This window comes from Rhodamnia argentea, chromosome 3 (genome assembly GCF_020921035.1).
Source record: "Rhodamnia argentea isolate NSW1041297 chromosome 3, ASM2092103v1, whole genome shotgun sequence".
Classification (NCBI taxonomy): domain Eukaryota; kingdom Viridiplantae; phylum Streptophyta; class Magnoliopsida; order Myrtales; family Myrtaceae; genus Rhodamnia; species Rhodamnia argentea.
The window spans coordinates 12,788,666-12,801,385 of NC_063152.1; positions in this window are offsets into that span (position 1 = coordinate 12,788,666).

Sequence of the window (12,720 nt, forward strand, 5' to 3'; positions counted from 1 at the left end):
TTGTGTTTTTTTGTATAGGGTCGAGATGAGCAACAAGTCAGCATGGGTCTACATTTTCCATGGTGAAAATTTTTTTTGTCACCCAGTGCTTGAATATGTTGGAGGGAAGTTTGAACTGGTAAAAGTTAATATCAGTTCTAGCTTTGAAAGCTTCATCGTAGACATCAAGAATGGAGTAAATAGTAAGTTCGAAAAGCTTTATTTCAAGATTCCTAAAAAGTCTCTAGAAGATGGGTTGACATACATATGGAATGAAAGCGGTGTTGTCGATCTAGTTTTCAGTCAATTGCATTGTGGGCTAATTGAGGTATATGGGGAAAATTTTGCAACCAATGAGGGTGATGGTCAAGGTGTCGTTGTGGGTGTAGGTGTGGGTGAGGGTGCTGGTCGGGGGGTTGATAAGGGTGCTCTTGCTGATGTTGGTTTAGGTAACGAGAGAGTGGTTGAGCCGAAGGGCAATTTAAATCTTGATGACTTAGTTGATGAAGATGACTATTGCGTGGATGATGACGATGACGATGACGATGAGATAGACTTCTCTGTTGATATAATAATATGACTGATGATGATGACCGTGACAATGAGAAGCTTCTAAAAGCAAGGAAGAACATCACGAAGTTCCACATGAGGGCCACGAAGGATCTAATTAGAGGGGAATCATCCGCGGGATTGGTACCATCTCAACGATTGGATGTGGGTAATGTAATTGATGTTAAAGCTGGTTACGAGACATAATACTATGAAACAGATGGAGATGAGAGTTGAGTCTAATGAAGGGGGAGAGATGATGATTTTATTAGAAGGAGAAGTAGGTTTTCAAGATATGGTCATAATTGTGTTGTGCTTGTGTTTATTGTGTCTATGACATTTAATGGTAGTGTGCAATTCAAAGATGCTCTAGAAAAGTATTCAATGGCTGAGCGTAGAGAGATAAAATTCATAAAGAATAACAAGAAATTTATCAGAGCAAAATGTGCTCATAAAAATTATCCTTGGAAGATTTATGAATCTCTTAATGTCCATACTGGATCATTTCATGTGAAGACCTACTATTCAAAACATACATGTAGCATTAGCTTCAAAAATAGCAGGTGACGGGTTCTTGGTTGGCAAATCATTTCCTTCTTACAGTAAGAGCAATGCCAACCATTAAAACTATTGCTTTCAAGGAGCCTATAAAGGAACAATTGGGCTTAGATGTAAGTATAATTCAGTGCAAGAAGGCTAAGTTGTTTGCTAATTAAGAGTTGAGAGGAAACTATAAGAAGAAATATGCAAAGCTGTGGGATTATGCAAAGGATCTTGGGGAGAGAAATCTTGGAAGTACTATTACATTGAAGGTTGAAAAAATGCCTAACATACAATCTAAGACATTGTTTGAGTGAATGTACATTTGTGTTTGCTGCTTGTAAGAAAGGGTTTCTTGGTGGATGTAGGAAAGTTTTGGGGTTAGATAGTTGCTTCTTAAAGGGAATTTGTCAATGTCGGATCTTGTGTGCTGTTGGAAGGGATGCAAATAATCGGATGTTCCCAATTGCTTGGGCAATTGTCCGAGTTGAGAGTAGCAACTCATGGACGTGGTTCCTAATAAATTTGATACACAATCTCAACATTTTCAGCACACGTGGACAATGATGGGTCATCATTAGTGACAGACAAAAGGTAAGTTCATTATTTGTTCTTTTAGTAATTATGCATCTTCGGTAGTCACACTTATAACACATGCTTTACATTGCAGTCATCATTTGCAGTGCCTTGTGCAAGCTGTAGTTTGCAGTGCCTTGTGCAAGCCGTAGCTGACTTATTGCCTGTGGCTGAGCATAGGATGTGTGCGAGACACGTTTATGCCAATCCGGGCAAGAAGTATGAGGAGATGCAAATATAAAGATTGTTTTGGCAGTATGTTAAGAGCAATACTATAATAGAATATGATAAACACTCTCGGGCATTAAAGAAAATATATTATGCTGCATATCATGACTTGGTCAAATAGAGCCAAAGCATTGGTTTAGGACATTTTTCACCATTGATGTAAAATGTGACATTGTTAACAACAACTTATGTGAGGCATCGTCGTAATCTGATCTCGAAAAAATTGGGCTAATGAATTGCTAAGCCTCCGGAATAGGCTTAGCTCGGACTCTCCTGGGCCCATATCAAACTGCGGCGGGATATATTGAATTCAATCTTAGTGTCATTGGGTGGTATGTGTATGTGTATGTGTATGTGCAAAAAAGGAGTCGCCACCGGTCTTTGGGGAAGATAGACCGAAAACCTTATCGAGCAGTTAGGATATGCTATTCGATTCAATGAAATTAGAGATTAAGTGTTCAGGGATTTGGTTACACCACCGACGCCCTTTTGGTACCAGAATTGGGTGTTTTTCTAACTTGTTTCATGCAGGTGTGAGCCTATTCTATCAATCACGGTCGAAGCATGTGATGTACGCAATCGAGGAGTCACCGTATGGGGATAGATGGCATCATTAAACCCTAGTAAAGCCCTAAGGACTTAGAGAAATGTTAAATTAGGGTTTGAATCAAAAATTTGTACGATTCACCTATAGGGGTAAAATCGTCATTTTCGGGGGTTCTAAAGTTAAAACTAGGAAAATAAGGCCAACAAAGCCATTTCTTATTTTTTGTGATTTTCTGGAATTTTTCTGAATTTTTTCAATATTTTATTATTTTATAATTTTTTTAATTTCAAAAAATAATCCGGACCGGGTCGAGAGGCCCGGCCCACTCGACTAGAGCCCGACTCGGGCCTTATGGGCCCATGCTAGTCTAAGAAAAAGAGACTCATTGGGCTTGATTCAAATTCATTTTTTTAATGCCTTTAATTTTAAGACAAGCCCAATTATAAAGCCCAATTCTCGTCAGATTTCCACCCAATCACAAATATCGGACCCATATTCAGCCCTTGCTATTTCGAAAATAATAATAATAAAAAAAACCTTTTAACTAGCCTATTTAGTTTGCTAACCAAAATTAAGACCCTAACAAACTAACAAATCTCATCCCCCCTTGTTAAACTTTTCGTTTCCATTTTCTTTTCTTTTTCAAATTTCGGTTACGTTTCGGTTCTCCCTTTCTTTATATATTTTTTTCTCTTATTTCCTTTTCTCTCCCCCACGTCGTCTCCTTCGTACGTCTCTTTCACCGAGAGTTATGCAACACAGAACATCAACGGAGTGATCCTTCAATGACGTGACCTTGTCAGCAAATTTTTATCCAATGACCACCGACGCCGACAATGAAACGTCATTTTTTGTATATATCGCTACAGCACACACATTTGAGGTCCAGAAGACTTACCAATGCGGCCTCTAACCGCGAGCTGCCAACCGGCGGCGGCCGTCGGTCCACCATTCCGACCAAGATTCGACGATGTTCGGCCATATCTGCAGTTGTGACGACCGCCAGTGGACCTCCTAGAGCTTCGACGAAGTTGGGCTGAAGCTCGGATGAGCGGGAATGCTCGCAAACGGTGGTGGTGGACTAGCCGGGTATCCGCAGAGCAGAGCTCAGCCGGAACTTGGCGAAGCAAGTACTCCTCTCTGTCCTACCTCTCTGCCCTTGTGCAAATGGAAGACCATCCACAAGCTCCCTCTTGTGACGCCCTCTCTTGCACTCCCGCTTGCTCTCTCTCAATGTGTTGAAGCTCGTCTTTGGAACACCCTCTCAAGCTCTCGGTATCTATATGTTTTCTCTCAAGTTTTCTTTCTCTCCAACCTAGTGACATTGTTCTTCCTCTCTTTTTCTTTTTCTTTTTTTGTCACCCAAAAGATGGTGGAAAGAAAATCTTTAGGGAGTCCTCCTCCTTCCTCTATGTCCTTTTCTTTTTTCTCCGGAACCACCCCCAGACGATCGAGAGAACTCCTCTGGAGCTCCCCATCTTATTCACATTTTTTGCTCTTAGGAGCTACTCCCCACCGACCGTCCTTGTGAACGAGCTCTCTCTTGAAGCTCCTCTTTCCCCCTAATGGAGAGTTCCTCTCTCAAAACTCTCCCACTTTTCTTATCGTAAACTTTTTTCTCTTTCTTATCCTGAAGCCTCTCGACTCGTTGGGGAACGCAACCGCTCGGGACTTCCCCCTTCAAATGTCAGAAAACTCAGCCGCTCCATCCCGGTACTTGGCCCTTCAAGTCCGCCATTTTTCCTCTTTTTTGTGCTCTTTAGGCTCCAAGGAAAGGAACCGGATCCCCTAGCATAAAGGTAGGGGTGACATTGAGGGATCGGGGCTGTCCATTTCAAAATGGACGGTTCGGATTCATCCACATCACCTTTTAAAAGGAGGGAGGGGGAATTTTTTGACGGAAAATTTCAAAATTTTTAGAAAAAGTGATGTGGATCAATCCGGACTGTCCATTTTTTATTTGGACGGCTTGGATCGATCATGTCACCCCTAACATTGCTTGGGGATTCAGCTCCTCTAGAAAATAGCTGGAGCTAGGGGGGAAACGTTGAGCTTGTTTTGGGCCTTTTCTCTCTTCGATTTTCTTATAGGGCAAAAGGGAGCGTAACTCCTTCCGCTTCTGTCACCTTGCCGCAACTGTCTTTTTTTTTTTTTTTGGCTCAGACAGGCCAGGTTGGGTTTGACCTACCAAATTTGGCTTGAAAATGTCTCGATTTGATGTCCATTTGACCGATTCTCATGAGACTAAATCGACTAGAGTGCGATTAAGAGTATCTAAATCAAATGTCATAACTGGTCTCGAACGAGAAAAACACTAAAAAGGACTCAAATGAATTTTTTTGATTTTTAAAGTGGCTAAAGTGAAAAGGAAATTAAAAGAAAAATATAAGTTACTTTTTTTCATAATTTCCTAACCTCATTTGATGTTTTCTTTGATTTTTGGTTATTTTCTAAACGAAAAGAAATTCCCAAAATATTGAAGAAGTACGCAAAATGCTTTTTGCTCAAAATTGGATCCTTATGCTTGGCCAAGGGTTTCAAAGTTGAATTTTTGAATTTTATGAGTATTTATTGATTTTCTATTAATTTTCTAAAAGTACTAATTAAAAATCGAGTGTCAACGGGCACTCAATGGAAGAATCATACATGCTATGTGTAAGTCCATCTACAATATGTTGGAGGAAATGCGGATAATGATAATGACTAGAATGCATACACAGAGGGATGCATGTGCTAGGTGGAGAAGGTTCTGTGGTCCAAGAATTGTAAGAAAGTTAGAAGAAAATAGAGTTGACATGACGTGCTGCCATATGATACGGAATGGTGAGACAGGATATGAGGTGAAGGATAAGGGTGAGAAATAAGTGATGGATATGTTCAAAAGAGATTGTTCTTGTAGAAGATGGCAGCTTATTGGCATCCCTTGTTCTCATGCTATTTCAGCTATAAATCATAGGTAGGATGATGCATATGACTATGTTGAATGCCGTTATAACAAGGCCAATTTCTTAGCTACATATCGGAACATGATGGTGCCAGTTCGAGGAGTAAATATTTAGAAACGGACTAATAGGGAGCCAACCGAACCACTTCCGGCTGTGGTGAAGCCCGTAAGACATAAATAGAAAAGATCAAGGGAAGAAAGTGAGGTAGCAAGTGGAACTAAGATGTTGAGGATTGGAATGAAGATGACATGTCGAACTTACTTCAAGATGGGATACAACAGTTTGACATGTCCAATTAAGAAGAGTGGGTCTACATCCTCTCAAACATGATTTTCAAGGAAAAAAATTCGGTTAGTGCTTACATATTTCCATTGTGTCATGTTTGCTTTGTTAATAATAAGACTATAAACAAATTACTCTTTGCAGGTGAGGATACAAATCCCTATTCGGATCTAAGATCTAATTGTGGAAACATGCCCAATGTTATACTTGAATCACTGATCGTGAATGATATATCACGATGACATACCTTAATTGCCACAGGTTAAGAGTCCTTTGCGTTCTTGGAAGATCTTTGATGTTGATTGTCAGTCAACAACGAATCTTGGGAGGGAGAGAGCGTACGTTGTCTCCGTTGTGTTTTCTTGAACGAATGGCGGAGGAAAGAAACGAGAGAGGAGTCGTTTCGTTTTACGTCGGTGAAGCGATGTGAAGAGACATGCTCTTCATATTTGAAATGGCAGATAATCGCCGGTGGGCGGGTGATTGCCCGCATGGGCGCATACCGTAAGTCCCACGCATCAACATCTCCCACTTGTCCATGCGGGGCAAATAGCTCCCACATGCCCACAAAGGACCAAGAACTTCCATTCATCCACCGAGGACCAAACAAAGAAATTTTATCTTCACAAAGTTCATATTGACAAATAACTTGTGCGATCAGCATATACCGAGAGCTCGTTGTCATACATTCATTGGGAGTATATGACAGCTCATAATGGACGTAATAATAAAATTGTGTGCGGTACCCTAGATCAATCAATCACATATATATTTTTCTCCGGATCTCATTTGAAATACAACGCATTATATTCACAATTATAATTACACTAAATAATCATAATCGACCGGTCCGTGAATACAATCGATAATGTGACTTTACAACTCCAGATCAATCTTCCTCCTTCATTAGACCTCTTAATCTCGGTTTAGCTCGCTTTTCTAGAAATATCCCTTTAGATCGAATCAATTTCATGATCATAGGTAACATTGTAAGATAGCGAACACTAAAAAAGAAATCTCGAGAATAATGAATAGTCATGAGGGTACGTAAAATGAGGGATTCTTACCCTCAAGAGTCTCACACGGCTCAGAAAAGTTGAGATCTAAACTTTTGCCTACTCTCATTGGTCGATTCATGCATACGTAATATGAAATACGTACTACGGTATTTTCTCCTTTCCCACGGAGCGTATATCTTTCTATTTTAATACCGTGCGGATGATAACTTAGACACACTTAATGTCTAACTTGAGTTCCCGTAACAACTCTAGTCAAGAGTTTCCATCAGAACTCTCATTTGGCGACAAAGACAAATAAAATGAAATATATGGGTTATTTTACTTTAAGACATTATGAACATTAAGTCCTCACCTTAACCTTCTGTTAAGGTGGCTTAAGTATTTTAAGCTTGAGCTCTCAATTATCACCTAGACAATAAGCTTAAAAATTGTCTCATCTCTATTCATTACACATCAAATAGAGTACTCATGTGAGTGGGCTAATATCTCATCTGTTCGACATACCTTCTCAATATAATGCTCCAAGCATTAAATATGCATAAATATTAAATAGACTTATAGACATTCATTTCGATAAACAACATCATCAACTGTGACATTTAAAGGGAAAAAATAAATATTCAATACGTCAACATCTACGCAGTCCTAGAGACTTTACATGACTAAGGAAAATATCTCCGGGAATTTACTTTGTTAAAGAATCCGCTAACATTCTATGCGTATATATATATTGTATGTTCACCTCTTTTTGTGCTACTATGTCCTTGACATAGTTATACTTAATGTTTATGTGTTTGGTCTTGCTATGGAACTTAGGGTCCTTGGTGTAAGCTATTGCTGCCTGACTATCACAATACACCTTCACGGGATTTGCAGCATTTCTTGTAACACCTAAATGGTCCAAAAATCTTCTAAACCAAACACCATATTGTGTCGTAGATGATAATGCTATGAACTCGACTTCTATGATAGATAAGGCTATACACTGTTGTTTCTTACTGCTTCACGATATGACGCTATTATTCAGTAAGAACATGTTTCCAGCAGTGGATTTCCTCTCATCCAAATCTCCTCCCCGGTCAGCATCAGTATAGCCCTCAAGGTGCAGATCACTATCTTGATATGTCGGCGAGTAATCAGCAGTTGCTTTCAGATATCTCGGGGTTCTTTTAACAGCAATCCAATATGCTTGACCTGGATTGGATTGGTATCTACTTACCAGTCATCTTGCATAGCAAATATCAAGTATGGTACACATCATTACGTACATGAAACTTCCAACAGCACTGGCATATGGTACGTTTTTCATTTGCTCTTGTTCATGTGGAGTTTTAGGACACATTCTACGACTAAATCCTTCACCTTTTACAATAGGAGTATCAATGGGTTTACTATCTTGCATACGAAATCGTTCAAGAACTTTATTAATGTACGTCTCTTGTGAAAGAGACAACAACTTTCTCGAACGATCTCTCGAAATCTTAACTCCGTGAATGTATGTAGCTTCACCCATCTCTTTCATTTCAAAATTAGAAGATAGCCAACTTTTCACTATCTTGACAAACTCCATATTGCTTCCAGCAATCAGTATATCATCAACATATAATGATATGATTACAAAATGACCTTTGGATCTTTTGATATACATGCAATTATCTTCACTAATCATATCAAAATCATATGCCATTATGGCATTGTGAAAGCGTATATATTATTGCCTAGAAGACTGCTTTAGGTCATATATTGATCTCAGAAGTCGGCACACTTTATGTTCTTGGCCTTTGGTAACAAACCCAATGGGTTGCTTCATATAAATTTCTTCTTCTGATTCTCCGTTGAGAAAAGCGGTCTTAACATCCATTTGATGTAGCTCTAGATCCAAACTAGCCGCTATTGCCAAGATAAGGCGAATTGAAGTAAATCTAACCACAGAGGAAAAAGTTTCCTCGTAGTCAATTCCTTCTTGTTGGTTGTATCCTTTCACAACAAGTCAAGCCTTATACCTATCAATTGAGCCATCTGATTTTCGTTTTATTTTGAGAATCCACTTGTTCCTAATAACCTTACGTCCTTTTGAGAGATCAACCGGTTCCCAAACGTGGTTTGATCTCATTGACTCCAATTCTTCTTCCATTGCTTTCGTCCACTTTTCTTTATCGGGGTAAGATAGAGCCTCATTTACATTTATTGGCTCATCCTCTTCTAATGGAGCGATCATGAAAGTTTTCCCTTCAATTTCAAAGCTTCGACGGGGAATGCTTTTGCGACTTGTTCGCCGAGAAGAAGATTGCACTAAGGGTGCTTCATTCTCCATTACGCTCCCACTTGGACCGGATAATGGTATCATTTCAACAAGTGGTTGCAATTGAGACCGATTCGTACTCAACTCCTCACTTCTTACATTGCTCCCACTTGGATCATTATATATGATTGTCCCATTACCTTGATCTAAGGTTTCAAATAGGGAATAATCTTCACCTATTTCACCCTTTCTTAGAAAGTCATTCTCTAAGAATGTGACATCTCGTGATTTGAATTCAGTCACACTTCCGCTTTCCTGTTCACCTATGAACACATACCCTTTTGAGTGTTCTGAATATCTTATGAAGATACTCTTTTTACCTCTTGGTCTCAATTTTCCATATTTATGAGTGGACTCATGAGTATAGGCAACATAACCCCAAGGTTTAAGAAAGTAGAGATCGGGTTTTCGACCTGTCCACAACTCATATGGGATGGAAGAGGCTGATTTTGAAGGCACAAGGTTAAGCACATAGGTAGCAGTCAATAAAGCATCACCCCAAAAGGCGATCGGCAAATTAGCTTGTGTCATTATGGACCTAACCATTTCGAGTAATGTTCTGTTTCTTCTCTTAGCTACTCTATTTTGTTGAGGAGTATATGGAATGGATAACTGACTATCTATTCTTTTTTCATCACATAAATCTCTAAATTGATCAGATAGATACTCTTGACCTCGATCGGATCTTAAAGCTTTTATTTTCTTGTCTAACTGATTTTCCACTAAGGTCATAAATTTCTTGAAGCAACTAAATACTTCCGATTTATGCAATATCGGATAGACATATCCAAAACGAGTGTAATCATCAATAAATGTGATGAAATAAATAGTACCATGCCTTGCTTTCACATTCATTGGACCGTAGATGTCTGTATGGATCGGTTGCAAAGGAAATTCAGCTCTTGTGCCCTTTCCAAATGGCTTTCGTGTGGTTTTTCCAGCTAGGCAATGTTCATAAACAACAAATTGAATTTTTCAATATTGCCTAATAAACTATCTTTGGCTAATATATTCATTCTTTGTTGGCCAATATGACCAAGTTTAGCATGCCAAATATTCACATCATTTTCATTAGAATTGGAAGATACAAATAGAGAATAACAGACATTCATATTTGTACTTTCAACATCCAACACGATAAAACCATCAATGAAACAACCTAAACCATAGAAAGTTGTACCTAACAACAAATCCACACAATTGTTATGGAAATTCATACTAAAATCAAGTTTGACTAATACCAACATAGAGACAAGATTTCGACGAATCTTTGGAGTATACAGGAGATCGTGCACGAACAAAGTGCGTCCACTACACTTGATAAGTTAGCAGGTGCCAATTCCTTTAACTTCCACTCTAGAATTATTTTCTACATAGATCCATTTCACTCCTTGAAATTCGTCGAAATTCCACAAAAGCACTTCTATCTCTGGTTACATGGTCTGTGGCTCCTAAGTCTACAGTCCACAAAGGATGAGATTGAGTTAAAAATACAGAACTTGATACATAACTAACACTTTTAAGTGTGTTAAGGGTTTCTACCTTCTTCAGCTCGTCATAGTCGCGAGCGAAGTGACCTTTCTTGCCACAATTATAACATTTCATCCTTGAAATGTTTTTCTTTACAGGACGTTTCCCTTTTCCATGCTTCTCAAACTTTGGTTTCTTGCCGGATGGTTCCGCTCCTTTACCCGTTCTCTTTATGAACTTGCCGAGACGCTTGCGCTTGAAGTCCAAAGCTCCATGTGAGCTAGAACCAGCAAAATACACATCGGATTGTGTCTTAGCCAATGGAAGACGATCCTCTTCCAGCTCCAGGTGGCGCACAGCATCCTCGATTATCTTGACATTCTCATTGTAGGTCAGGTTAACTTTCATGTGTTCCTAGCTATAGGGTAAAGAGCGAATCACGGACTACATTTGCTATTAATCGGATAATGTGTGACCTGCATCCTTGAGCTCACTAATCATGTTCGACATTTTTCTCAAATGTTGCTTCACATTATACCCATGTGGCATCTTGTAGGTGTTGAATCTGATTGTAAGTTGCCTCAACTTGGTGACGTAAGTCCGCCCAAACCTAGCCTTCAATGTGTCCCACATATCTTTTGCATTCTCATGCTGCCCGAACTCTCGCATGATATCATTATCCATACCGCTCAACAACGTAATGCGAGCGGTTGAGTTCTTTTTCTTCCAGGCAATGAAGGCTTCTTTATCCCTTACGTATTGTGAAGTATTGCCATCCTTTGGCTCAGTCATGATCAAGTTAAGAGCTTCTAGTGCCTCTAGCTCTTCCAAGACATACTGAATTTTCATATTCCAGATCTCATAATTTTCACCGTTTAACTTTTTGCCCTTATTGAGCTCAACCACGATGTTCTTTGAAGCCGTTGTCATCATATCTGAATATGGGGTAATATAGACATTTCGCATGATTTAATAAAGTCTATCTGAATGCAACAAATGCATTATATTCATGCATTTTAACTGTACTAATATACGGTTTCATAGTAGACTTTAGAATCGACAGTTCACTATATTCCCCATCATCATCTCAAAATTCTAATTGGAAACTAATATCAATGCAATTATTCCATTTTGTGTTCATGCAAAGTTACTAAGAAACTCATGAACACTCCCACTCAAATGCATAACTAAGATAACGATATATATATTTGTATGCATAGAATGTCTTGCATCGAAAATCAAAATCCTTATCTAAAATAGAATATCCATCCGACAATAATAGGTTCCGAAAATTAAAATAAACTGCTAAACATACTATAAAATAAGCTAACATAAGAACAAAATCAAATACAATAACGTGTTATTCTCCTTTTCCTAGTTCCAACTTCGACCCACTCAATTTCCTTATTACAAGGGAATGATGCTTCCAGATCTTTAGGGGGATGGACTATAATGTTGGGAACCCATATCGGTGCCCGGGATAGCCCTTCCGAGGACCTTCGTTGATATGCTAAGGTGCATATTGTCTGTACAAAGATCCATTCATCCTAAGTGATGACGTCTTTGCCGCCCCGATTTTTATGTACTCGTGCAAGAAATGTAGCATAGATTTCTTGTATGTGTTGTGTTCAATTGTTACACGAGTGAGCAACTCATGCCATTCCCCGGGGATAAAGTTTCTCAAAGCATAAAAGGCATCCATAGATGATACCTCATGTCCTCCCCATATGATTTTTTGGAGCATTTTGTTGACCCTTTATACATGGGTTATAATGTCACATACATTATCCCATCTATATTGGCCTAATCGCTCAACCTTTGCATTTAGGGCTTATCTTTGCTCATTTGTTCTTGGTATTTTAGGGGTTGTTGCACTTCGCCTTACCCATTTAATCCCGGGGTTTGATCTTGATAACATTGTTCCAGCAACGAATGCGGAACAAAAATGGATTATTGAAATCCATTAACCATGTAATTATTACAAACATATTGTAATTAAGAACATGCAAATTCAAGTATTAAACAAGCCTCCTTTTTTTTTTATCAACGGTCAACGGTTAACTGTCAATGGTCAACGGGTCAACGGGTCGGTTTAATACTAAAAATCGTAACCGGATTATTACTAATCCTAACTAGATTAGGACTAACCAAAATTAGAGTTAGAATAGTATTAAATCGGAACATGGATAAGCTAAAACGGGGTTAGAACGCAAAAAAAAAACCAAGAATAGTCCATTGGCATGCGCCGTGCACGTGGGCGCGTGAAGCCCACGTGCGGTGGAC